General features: G+C 45.7%; 1 long non-coding RNA gene across 1 annotated transcript in view; it reads left to right on the top strand.

Annotated features, from left to right (window-relative positions):
* Window positions 1-945: 945 nt before the first annotated feature.
* LOC109296765 overlaps window positions 946-12,778 on the top strand; it is a 32,713-nt gene continuing 20,880 nt past the window's right edge. Inside the window, exon 1 of the long non-coding RNA XR_002097047.1 lies at window positions 946-1,009. This is a non-coding gene — a long non-coding RNA (uncharacterized LOC109296765). The remainder of the gene's footprint in view (window positions 1,010-12,778) is intronic.

Here is a 12,778-nt window from a genome sequence, read left to right as displayed (position 1 = left end):
AGCGTGGCTGACTCAAGAGAGACCAGCAAGGGACCACAAGGAAGGAGATTCAAAAAGCTGGCAAGAACTGAGCCAGCAGGGCAGGAGCAGTTGCCCCAGAAGAGCCTGAAGGAGTGGGACCTGTAGGCAGCAGTGGGACCCTCAGCACCGCGGCGTGTGGCCGCCAGGAGATGCTCCCCACTGGGCTCCAGGATCCCCTGGGAGATGCTGTGGCCAGCAGGAGAGGCTCCCCAGCTCCAGCCAGGATCTGAGCAGGGACCTGAGGGGTTCCCAGCCCTGCTTCCAGCTCCTCCAGTCAGAGGCCAGGCAGCTCGACATGAGGCAGGGGCTCCAGGAAAGTCAAGACCCCTAGCAGCCTAGAGCAGTGCCACCACTGGTGGCTGTATGGTAGCATTTCTGCCTATCATGTAGGACATCCAAGTTCAAGTTCCAGCTGTGGTGACTTGGGGTGAGTGAGCTAACAGGGAGAAATTCTTCTTGCAGTGGAAAGGGACCATTGTTTTTTTCCCCTTTCTCCCCCTCCAGGTACCTAGGCCCTATATTCCTTGTCATTTGACATTTTGTATTTTGTGCCTTTTATATTTCACCAACCAGTATTGTTTGTACTGCTGTTTGTGTTTTATATTTTGGTTAACCCTGTCTTTTGTCAACTGGATGAATATGTCTATGATTGTAAGTGTCTAACCTTTGTTGAATCCGGTGCCTTTGGGGCATTGTAGTGTCCCTTATACTCCCTGGTTTATATTGGTTATGTTCCCAGTATTGTTCTCTCACTAAAAGATATATGGTTAAGTCCCCATTGGTGGTCTGGCTCTGCTCTATAGGGGGAGGAGAGTCCCTACACCTCCCATAGCACTTGTGCACCTGCTTTGATCCCTTCAATTGGAGAACGGGTACCTCTTAGAGTACTGCCCGGGTTACACACTTCTTTTATTTATTTATTTAGGTTGGAAATTAGGAAGACTGCTCTGATGATGAAAGTGGTTAAGTATTGGAACATGTTACATAGGTAAGTTGTGGAATCTCTATCCTTTGAAATTTTCAAGAGCAGATTGGATGGATGTTTGGTTGGGATAGTTTAGTCAGGGATGATCCTGCCTTGAGCAGTGGGCTGAACTAGCTGACCTCCTGAGATCCCTCCTATGATCCTAACTTCATGGAGCTGTCTCCCAAGTCTATGCAATGACTTTGGGAATGGCAGTGTTTACACTGCACAATTCAGGGCCAGGTAGTATACCTGCAGTATGAGTTACCTACAATATGAGCTACTTGGGCTACTAGAAGCTGTTTAAGCACATTAGCATCATGCTGAACTGATTTACCCTATATCTCTAAGGGCACGTCTACTCTTCAAACGTATTGTGCCAGGCAGCAGCACCCTCAGACACTCTATGGGGGTTACTGCCTAGCTGGAAGCAGCATAACAATAACCACTACTTATCCTTATGTGTCTGACACAAGCCTATGGCATAGATGCACCCTAACTGAAGGAGTTTGGATATTTCAGTGCCCCGTGTAAACAAGCCCTGTTTTACCTCTGGTGACAGGATTATTGGTCATGTCTACAGCATCCATTCTCCCCTTCTTTTCATGCTGGAAGTTGGAGAGGATTATCAAATTCTCAAGAAGCATGTTTGAGAGTATTCCAAGAATTCTCTAAGACTCGAGATTAAGGTCTTTACAGAAATGTCCCTCTTTGAGTGGGCTGTGTCTGTGGATCCTATCCATTGATATTGATAGGATCAGTGAACCCCGAGGCAGCTTTATCTCATCATTAAACAGGCTAACATATATATCACTATCTGAGTCTGCTTCATAAAGTGATTTGAGATTATTATATAGAAAGTTTTATAGGTCTTGGGACCAAGCCATATATCCTTTTGCAATATACACAGCACTCCCAATTCTTGTCAAAGACATGACTCAAGAAGAAAGATTTAGTTTCTGGTACTGTAACCTTAACAAAGATTGCAGTGTTCATTCAGACTGGAACATGGACACACATCTGGAAGCAATTATTCCTTTAAAAATGTCTTCTGTGGAGTCAACATTGAGAATGTACTCAGCACCGAAAAATCAAAACTAATAAACACTGAAACTTCCAGTTTTCTCCCCCTCCCCCACTAGCTTGAATGACTAGAATTGAAAGCAGAGTCATTTCTAGAAAACCAGGGAAGGGTCGGGAAAAAGCCTGCCTTGAAGCTTCCAACCCATGCTCTTGAGAGATTAAGAGAATTTTTGTGGATAATGAAGGTTCCAAGGAGAATTATCTTCCAAGACATTACAGGAGGAGGAGAATACAAGTTAATTGGCCTACTAAAAGAAATGCACATCAAGATATACAGAATAATTATATCTACCATATATGGATTTAGGCCCAAATTCTTCCCCCATCAGAATTCTGCCCCCAAGAGCAGGTGAGGCTTGCTTGTTCTGCAAGGTAAGCCCTGGACTGACACAAAGCCACCGTAGCTGAAACCGGTTAGGAGAACGACAGTGTTGTGGGGCTGGAGTGCAATGTTTTCCAGTGATCTGCAAGTCAGGCAGAAGTTAGGGAAGGCTTTAGAGTACTGTGGCTCTTGCCAATGTGGGTTTCATTCCACAGCCAGTTCTTGGGAGTGGATTTGTTTCCCCATGCTGGGATTGGCTGGAGGTTGTAACCCATGCTTGGGGTCAACTTTGCCTCTCTTCCTCCCCTCCTTAAGGGGAGTGAGCCCTTAATATCTATGCAAATAGATAGTAATTTAGAATAACTCTTGGACTTAATGATAAAACCTGTCTGCCTTTGCTTATTATAAGGAGAACAGTAATTGCATTTGGATTTTAATTTATTACTTGTCTTTGAAAACAAATCATTCACTTGTAGGCATCTTTCCAAACCTCCATATAATATGAAAATCATACATTGCACTCAACATGGACTCACTATCCAGTATTATGCAACGCTTTCAGTGGAGTTCAAGTGTTCTAAATGCATAGCACTCAGGTGGCTCCCAATGAAGCTAACAGGCCATCAAGAAATATTTAGTAGGGCTGTGCAAAGCTTCAGTATCTGATTCAGTTCAGTGGAGATTTGGCCCAATTCGGTGGCTGAATCTCCGAATCTGTATCGAATCACGAGACCCTTTAATCTCTCTGAATTGAATCGGTACCCTCTGAATCAATTTGGAGATTTGGACATAGACACAGCTTTAAAAGTTTTTTCTACATACCTCAAGGAATCAGGTGGCTTGTGAATGCTGTGATGCTGGGGCAGATGAAGCGTCCCACAAAAGTGCGAGGGGCTCCCCTGCACACTTGGTAGCAGACCCAGAAATGGACCAGAAGCACTTCTGGTCCACTTCTAGGTTCACCGCCCAGTACATGGGGGGCCCCCACATCCTGTGGGACATTCCATCTGCCCTAGCATCACAAGCCATGCCTGGTACCTCAAGGTATGTAGAAAAAACATTTAAAAGCTGTGTCTATGTCCGAATCGCTGATTCTCCAAATCGGCATTGAATCTTAGAAGTTGGATTCAGCCGAATCAAATCGGGAACAGTGATCCGAATCAACAGATTGAATCACTGTCCCCGATTCAGGCTGAATCTGCATCTGAATCGAATACAGCCCATTTCGCATACCCCTAATATTTAGTAATGTAGAGCCAAAATAGCTAGGCCTACTTCATATGCGCCTGGGTGTGAACAGAGCTCCTGGGAGGGTTAGGGACATAGTTTGGTGATCTTTGGCAGAAGTGCAACAGTCCATTTGTTTAGCTCCTAACCAGCCCCAGGATTAAGTGACCAGAAAGATGATTTAGAAGCACCTTTGCTACTTTCTGTGTCTTGTTTCTGGGCTACATTTGACTCAGACAGATGAAGGGGTCTGGGTGACAGTGAGATGCACTAAATCTGTTTGGTCATAGTTGATTTCCCTCAAAAGGCATCAGGCACATGTATCTTATGCTGCTGCCTAGGCAGGAGTCTGGCACCATGCACAATTATTGGGTTAACTCTTAAGATGTTTATTGCTAGAGAACATAGGATCTTAGCCCTTATATATATATAATTTAATTTATACATTGCATTACTATTGCAAATGCTATTTAGGTAGGTCCTCCCCTGGTTTGCTCCCCATATGTCCTAAAATGAGCTATTGAGCTCACATATACACACAGTCTCCATTTTATAAGAATTCCTTCCTATCTCCCTGTGCCTTTTTTCCCTCTTCCTTTTGCTCTTATTTAATTTGAATCATTCTTCTGACTTCATGCGCTGCCATGACTCCTGTTGGGTGGTAGAAGCTAAGAAGAGTAAATGTTTTGATCCCTTGTGGCCTTTTCCATTCTGATAATGTGAATGACTAAGCAGCCCTACATAGGACTTTACATCCCAATTCACTTGCTAGCCTTAAGAGCCATGTCCAGACGAGCGCGCACATGTGCTTTGCAGCACCACAAAATGCATGCAGCTCAAAAGATTCTCCATGCTGAATATTTGCAATGTAGAGCCAAAACTGAATATCGGGGAAATCCCGGTATATCTAAAAAAAAATGCTCCAGAATAAAAAGGGATGGTACACATGACTGCACTGTACACCACCTAAAACTGGAGCCTGGCCAGCCAGAGCCACACTCTGGCTGCTAGCCAGGCTCTACATGTCCAAATCACCATCACTGCAGCTCCAAAAGGCCACCAGGACCCCAGGTAAAACTGCTGGGTCCAGCCCAGGTGCTGGTCCCAGTCTCCCCTACCCCACCCAGGGCAATTTGCCATGTGCCAGTGTGTGTGTGCAGGGGCATTCCTTGGGGACAAGTAGCGGTGGCACAACTATGTGCTGCTGCTATATATGCCCAGGGAAACGCACGTTCACGCTTGTCTGGATGTACCTAAGGAGTTCTGTTTTAGAATACAATTTGCTCCACCCAGCAGCAGTTGCCATTAAAGGTGCACCAGTTTTTGTCTGACAGCAATCTGCAGTGTTTGATTACTTCCGGCATTTGAACAGGTTTGCAGGGCAATCGAGGACTCCATGTAGTCAGCAGAAAGAACATCATTGGCATAGACTATTTTGGGGGCAAGCAACTAGTTCCCTGGGGCTCCATGCCATGGGGGACCCCAATAGGCTCAGTGAGAATGAGAAGAGGGAGAGTTAAGGTGTAGACCTTAATCTTTGCTCAGAGCTCCTTTTGAGTCCCACAGCAGCTCTAGTTACTGGCTCTGATGAACCAAACTATCGGAGAGAAGTCATAATCCTATGTAGGTCAGTGGCCAGGATTTCACTCCCAAGCTTTCACACCTCACTTCAGAGCATTGTTACTGAACTGATAATGAAAGAGGTAGTTGGCCATGTTAGTTGGAAGTCAGGCAAAAGGCAGAGTAGAGATGCACTTGAAAGATCATTCTCCCCACCATGCATACCATTAACGTGCTCCCAAAGTGGCTCTAGTTGACCCCCAGCCATGAACAATGCACCTCACATGGTCAAGCTTGGAATTATCTCTCCCATATTAACAAAGGCTCAGTGGATAACATACTTCCAGCATATGAAAATCGTCATATAGTACCTCCATAAATATCTACCCCCAGAGTATGAGCTCAGTCTTTAGCAGCCTTATACTCATGCTGTAAAATAATAGAGGCCTCCATGCTGCAAGTCCTGGTATGGTGCTTGGCAAACCAGCACCCTATGCAGCACCTTATGCAGAGATATGACTGAATGTTAGAATTGGTGTGGGATGTGCGGAGTACTGAGGAGCAATGGTACAGGGTAATGTAGAGTGCTGCTGATGGCACCTGTAACTTGGTTCCCAGGGCTTATGCCCCACCATAGCTATACTACTACAGCAGACTGCTAGGTTGCTGTGTCCCATGACAGGGAAACCTGTTGGTAGGTGAATTCATTTTAGAGCATTAGTTCTTTCCTTGCACTTTCTTTCCTTGGTCATTCTCAAGCTACCTGCAGGCCAGCTCCATTACTCTGAAGGAGTTAGGGTAGCACAGACTGGGGCATGGGCAGAGCAGGATACAAGCTTAATTGTGATGTTCTGCTACACATTCTTGTACCCTTTTCCCCTATTTACATGTGCTATTTTAGCTGTGCAGCAGGCTCTCAGAAGTGGGTGCTGCAGCACTCCCTGTTCTTTTCACTATTTCAAAATAGTCAGTACCTGTGCTGTGCACTGTAAAGCTGTGCACCCAAAGCCTTTCAGGCAGTCAGACTTTCAAAGGCATGCCTCCACAACTGCAGCTGTTGGGGACCTACCTGGATTCAGCACCTCTGCCCAGCCTTCCTTTTGTAAGAGCACATACCTGGGAGATAGGAGACCTTGATCCTAGTCCCAGCTCTGAAAACTGGGCAACTGTGATCAAGGAACTAACTGTTCTGCCCCATGTTTTCCCCACATGTAAACTGAGAATGATATCTAGCCCTGGAATTGCCCCCCATCCCCACAGAGTCTGTGGCCCTGCAGCATATCTATACCAAGAGCTCCAAAATAGTCCCCTGTGGTGGTGGTGGCGGCGGCTGCTGCTTTAAAAGCAACAGCCGGAGCAGGCAGAGCACGAGGTGGTGGCAGCACCAGCTCAAACGGGGACTGTTTAGGTGTCTCTGGCATGGGTAAGGCTGCTGCCTCTCCTTGCCCCACACTCCATCTCAGACCTGTGTCCCCTCCCCACTCTCCCAGAACTGCCTGCTCTTCCTGCTGTCCCACAGAGTTTGCCCTGGACACCAGCTCTGCTTGTTATGTCTCTGGGTATAAGCACTATAGATGTATCACCAAACATCTTTGTGCTGATCCGCATCATGCCTGCCTTGCACGCCATCTGGACCAGCTATTTTCCCACTCTTCTTTTTGAGACAGCATTTTTTAATTATAAATATTTTTCAGGCATACGCCATCAGGTATGATGCCTTACTGGCATGTCTATTTGAACCAGCTTGTCTTTGTGAAACACTGAGTTTGTACCAAACAAGCTGATTCTGTATCCAGTCAAGTGGCTGTTTCCTGTTTCCCATGCATCTACAATCCCTTTCAAACTGCCTGCATCATGGCTGCATGGAAATCACAGCTGGGGCTGAAATGTTGTGCCTCCATTTCCACTAATTATGGAAACAATACTTTATCTGATTAGCTGGTGTGTAGTGCAAGTCCTGTATTTTTGTCCAGTGAAATAGTAGGTCTTGAAAATAATGGGATTTTGTTTTGCTTGTCTATATTTATTTGGGAACTAGTTCTTAAGGCTGAATCTGTTTGTAGTTGAACCAAAATCTCAGTGTCCTATAGATCTATAGTAACCTACAGCATTAAAATCTACAGATCAGCATGCGTGACACTGTATTGTATACACTTCTGTACAAAGTGCCTCTGTAAAGAGTCTTTGCATAAAGGAAGCACTCTAGAGTTGGCTACAGTTATTCTCCATGATAACACACAATGTGGGTTAAAAGAATGGAGTAGAGAGCTGAAACTGTTAAGTGATAACTCCAGAAGACGTCCTCACTGTTCTGCAGGTAAAGGCAGTATGCAGCAATGGCAGAAGAAAGTATTACTATACGTATTACAGTAGATAAGAGTCTATTCAATTTGTGATTTTTGCAGAAACTGAAATCCAGCTTTGTCTGTGAAATCAGCTTAAAGAAAAACTTAATAAAAATAAAATTCTGGTTCCCCAATGGGAGCCAGGAGTCCTCGCTGCCATGGCCTGGCTTCGCAGCCCACCCTTGAAAACTGTTTAGTCTCATTGCAATTTAAGTGGGCCCCGAACAATAGATCCTTGAAACCATGATCATAGCCCCACTAGCTAGACAAGATAGGCAAAATGGAAGTGCTGTTGCCCTCTTTTACAGACTGGGACTAAGATAGAGGGCATCTCTACATATTCATTAATGCGCTTTTGCTACGGCGCGTTAAATTTTGTACCTCTCATGCGTGGTACTAAGTAAATGTGCATTAGGCTGCCCTAATGTGCCGTAGTGAAAGTGCATGCTTTTTTAGTGACACATAATGCATAGTAGCCGATTTTTACTGCACATTAGTGTATTAGCATAGTTTTTGACATGACGTTTTAATGCACAGTAAAATAGGCTACTGGATATTAAAGTACACTCTGCTGCACATTAAAGCACATGTGTAGACGCACCCAGGGCTAGCTGCAGGAGAGGACTTAGACATCTAATGCAGGATTTAGGGACTCAAGTCAAACTTGTAATCCAAACATTCCTATTCAGTGGCTGACTAACTCTGGAGGTCCCTAGACTCTCTAGGTATCTTACTTTTTCACCTTAAAGTTCCCTAGGCACCTAAGAAGAGGGACAGAAGTTGTATTTCTGCATGTCAGGAATTGCCCTAGTTCAGGCATAGCTAACTAACCACATGGATGTCCCAAGTGGTGTGGGCAACCTCTGTGTCTGGCATCCAACAGATTGGGGAAAGGACAAGTAGCCCAGTGCAGATAAGGCAGGACACAGAAACCAAAAATTATCAGATCAAGCAGGGAGCACAGGGCAGAAAGCAGAAAACAAAGCAGCAGCTTGGTTGGGGAGAACAGGGCAGGGAGCAAAAGGTTAAGCAGCAGATCCAGCAGGGGAAATGGGCTTGAGTGGTACTCAGGGAGAGTGCTGGAGTAATTTGTGGCATGCCTGCCAAAAAAAGGTTGGCCCCCAGTTCAAGAAACCTAGTGACTGACAGATTCAGGCCCCTAATTCTAACTGACGTGCCTGAGGACTTTGGTAGAGGTGTGAATTGAACACAGGTCTGAGTTCCAGTCTGGTGCCCTGGTCACCCTGGCAGTTCCTTCTTGGTGGACAAGAATGCTTTTAAGCCAAAATCAAAAAATGAGTTTAAGAAAGTTAGTTGTTCAGAGGGGAAAAGTAAATCCTAGCAGATATGAAGTCCAGTGACCAGCATGCCTGCTTCCCCAAGCATGAGGAATCATGGGGGGTGGGAAATGGACAGTGGGCCAAGACTAAAGGAGCAGCTCATGTAGTCAAGAAAGCAGATCATGAGTTATGAGTAAGGTAGGGCAAAGTGAAAACAGCAGGTTGTTCCCAAAGGTCAGTACTGAAGCTAATTGATGGGGCCATGTGGAAGCAGTTTGGGCTTTAGTTGCTTGAGCCATGCTTAGCTAAATTGAGGAGGTCACTGTTTTGAACAGCTGAATCTGTAACACCAAAATCTACTGCTTAACAGGCTGCTCCAAGCAACATGCTTCTGCAACTAGGCTACTCTTAGTACTTAACTGGCTCATTTAAAGGTAGCTTGGGAACGTCTGTATTGTGTTGCAATCACAATGGTGATTATTACAGCATAAGCATATCTTAAGATGGCTTGAACCAATATCAGGCTAGTCCAAGTAAGAAAGTCATAGTCAGTTCTTCAATAGACTTACTCCTCCCTGTCCTAAGCAGAGCCTGAACACAGAAAACAATAGATAGCATTAAATGGTGTGGTAGATAAGTTGATCAAAATCTGAGTTCTAGAAAGTCAATGGAGAAAGGTTCAGAAAGTAGTGGTCAAATGAGGCTGGAGAAGGTAGGTGAGTGAATGGGGAGAAGAATTCCAGCATCTCAGAATTCACTGCAGAAGATCTATGGACATAGTGATCCAGAATTTAACCTCACATATTTCTTACAGAGAGCTGCAACTGGAACAGCCATGCAGGGACAGGGCATTCCAGTTCAATGGACTGGCAGCAGCCAACTGCAAAGCTGTCCTTGGCATGCTTTTATCCCAATGACCGCAGATGCTGCTATATATTGCGCAATACTAAGAGACTGCACCGTGTCTTCTAGGAAGGCAAATCAGGTCAGAAGTTCAGATTCAGACAGAATTCAGATGTCTGGCTGCTGAATGAAGCCCGTGCTTGGGTGTCACAGTGTGATGATTTCTTTAGCTGGAGCTAATTAAACAGTCTTGTCTAAGTACAAGGTAAAATCCTGCTGGTGGCTGTCCTAGGGTAAAGTGGATTCAGCAATCTGCTGATCCGCTATGCCAGAATTCTTTCATGTAAGTCAGAAGGAAATTTGTTTCCTTTCATTACTCAAGCAACTAGTTAAAAAAAAAAATTAAGGAAAGGGTCAGATTTTATGCTGCTATTTTAGTGTCTAAATTAAACCCTGCTTTTCAAAAATACCCAGTGCCCAGCAGTTCCCATTGTGATGGTGGCACATTTTCAGCAGAATTCAGCAAGTAGGGCTATTTGTGGGGGGGCTGAACTGAAAGCCCAGATTCTGTAAAGACAGCCCAAGTTTAAGGACTGAACAGTTTTGACCATCATGATCTATTTTGTGCTGCTGAGAAAACTGTACCTGAAAGGCACGCTCTCCTTCCCAATGTGTGCCTTATCAGTACTGCAGGAAACCTTTATCACTTTGTATACTGTCAATTTCCTTGGATTATCACTTATATATATTCCACATAGTCTTTACTTTGCAAGGATAACTGGTGATGAAAGAGCTTTATTTTGGTGTGCCAATTTACATACTTCACTAAAATAATCTCACAGCATCTAGAGGACATGATGAAATAGCAGTGGTGGCTCTAGCTCTACATTATAGGGAGGCCTGTTCACACATTTTAAATCTTGACCCTGTTGAAAGCTGGTTTGCAATCTGAATTCGCTGTTGCTGCATTTGCCAAAGTGCAAAATAATACAGCTGAGAAATGCTATGCCTGTATCATTTTTTAGATTATGGCTGCAACAGAGAAACAGCTCATCCAGTTCTAAATATACCTTGCTGGACAGACCTGTAATAAGTCCACTGACTAAAATAGAATCCTAGTTCCTAGTTCAAGATCTTACTGTATAACATCAGCAGTTGGCTGCCCTTCTGATAAACTTGGAGAAGAACTGATTACTGCTTTCAAAATGAAGGACATTTGAGGATTGTCATCCACTAAGAATGTACTGATTCAAACAATTTCTAAACAAGGCTGATTGTTATAGTGATTGACAGTGGAAGCCTAGACTTCTGGCTAGATGATTTGGTTAAATGTAGCCTGAAGGAATAAAAATGAGCAGCCTAAGAAAGAAAAATTGTTGAACATCTTGGCAACAAAACAATGCTGCCCAATTTATTTGAAACAGTGAGTTATCTTTCTGCAGACAGACTCCTCAGAATTATTTTAGATGCACACACTTTGGAGGGCCAGCTGTTAATTAAATGAGCATATGGCTTATCTATTTCTCATTAAAGATTGTGGGATAGAGTCTCTTCCTCATACACTGTTCTGAAGTCGAAAGCTGCCTTAAGAGGGCTGTTGGAAATTCCCCTTACTTAGGCTTACAACAAGGTCAGTGCAGAGAAACAAGTTATGGTAGGGGACAATCTATGTAGCATCTGATAAAGTAGGGTGTCACCTACCAAAGCTCATGACTCTGAACCAGTTAGTCTCCAAGGGCACATCTACACATGCAGACACGTGTGCTTGCAGCAGCTCAAATAGGAGTGGCACAAATTTGTGCCAGGGATTTTTGCCTCAGCGCATGTGCCTGAACATGTAATTTAGTGTGGGGCAAGTTGTGCCACATGGGGAAAAATGACCCTGCCCAGCTCCTCCTGAATCAGCAGGGGGAGCTAGATCCTGGGGCCAGCACAATTGCTGGCCCCAGCAGTATAAAAAGCTACCCTGGCAAGCAGCTCAGGACTACTTGCTCTCAGGAGCTTTTGGTGGAGGCTGGCCCTGGGTGGTGTCACTTGTATTGGAGACCTCCTGGATTACAATAGGCAGGTATGGGTGGACCCTGCTGCACTGGCCTGGCACATGGGTTTACCCATGACCCATGCAACCTGCCTCCTAGTCCAGGAGGTGAAATCTGCCTTACCACTCAACGCCCATGCCTTTGTCAGCCAGGTCCTGTGTGATGGTGGTCTCCACCCCCCTGTATCCTCCACCCTGCTGGAGTTTGTCATAGGGCCAGCGTCTCACCCAGCCTCACAGTGCTCCCCACTCCACCACCTGGGCCGGAAGTCACCAAACCAGTCTGCTTCTCCACCGTACATCGCCGCCACCTCTACACACTCATGCACTGCACGATCCACTGTGCCACCCTCGCATCCTGGCTAGACACCAAGTGGCGGGACCTACTCAGCGAGGGTGTAGCTGGGGCACCCCAGTGGCTCAGCCTGTGCCCCACCCTCATCCCACAAGCCACTGGGGACCTCCGCTGGCAGCTCCTCCATGGAGCTGTCACCATGGGCATGTCTGTGGCAAGCTTTACTAACACCCTGGTTTCCTTCCCCTTTTGTGGGCAGAGGGACACCCTGGTGCACATGACACTCAAGTATGCCAGGCTGCAGCCCCTCCACCTCTGGAACCTCCTTCTGAGGTTCTGGATGAACTTACTCCCCACCTTTTTATTTTTGTACACCCCATCTGTGGCCCCACCAAGTCCCGGGACCTCTTGGCCAACCTCCTCTTGACCCTGGCCAAGTAGGCCCTGTACATGACCAGGGAGGAGGCTCTGACTGGGAAGGTGCCCAGGGACTGTGGGGCCACTTTCCTCTCACTGGTCCGTACACGCCTCTGAGCAGAGCACCACTGGGTGGCATCCACCGGCTCCTTGGACACCTTTGAGAACCAGTGGTTGCGGCCAGGGGGGGCTCTGCTCAGTGTCTCCCCCAGGAGCACTCATTTCACGTTTTGACTGTTTGACCCTCACGTCACTCCTGTCCTGTTTATTACTTTTGTTGTCCCAAGAATTTAGTTGTTCCATTCATCCATTAGCCCCTGTACAATAGGAGCTACTAGTTAGCTGGGTGGGCCTTAGAGCTCACAGTAATTCAGTGGACAATT

This window comes from Gavialis gangeticus, unplaced genomic scaffold (assembly GCF_001723915.1).
Source record: "Gavialis gangeticus isolate Ggan-Ray unplaced genomic scaffold, GavGan_comp1, whole genome shotgun sequence".
NCBI lineage: Eukaryota > Metazoa > Chordata > Crocodylia > Gavialidae > Gavialis > Gavialis gangeticus.
Note: the sequence above shows the minus strand (reverse complement) of the source record. Positions and strands in the feature narration are given on the sequence as shown.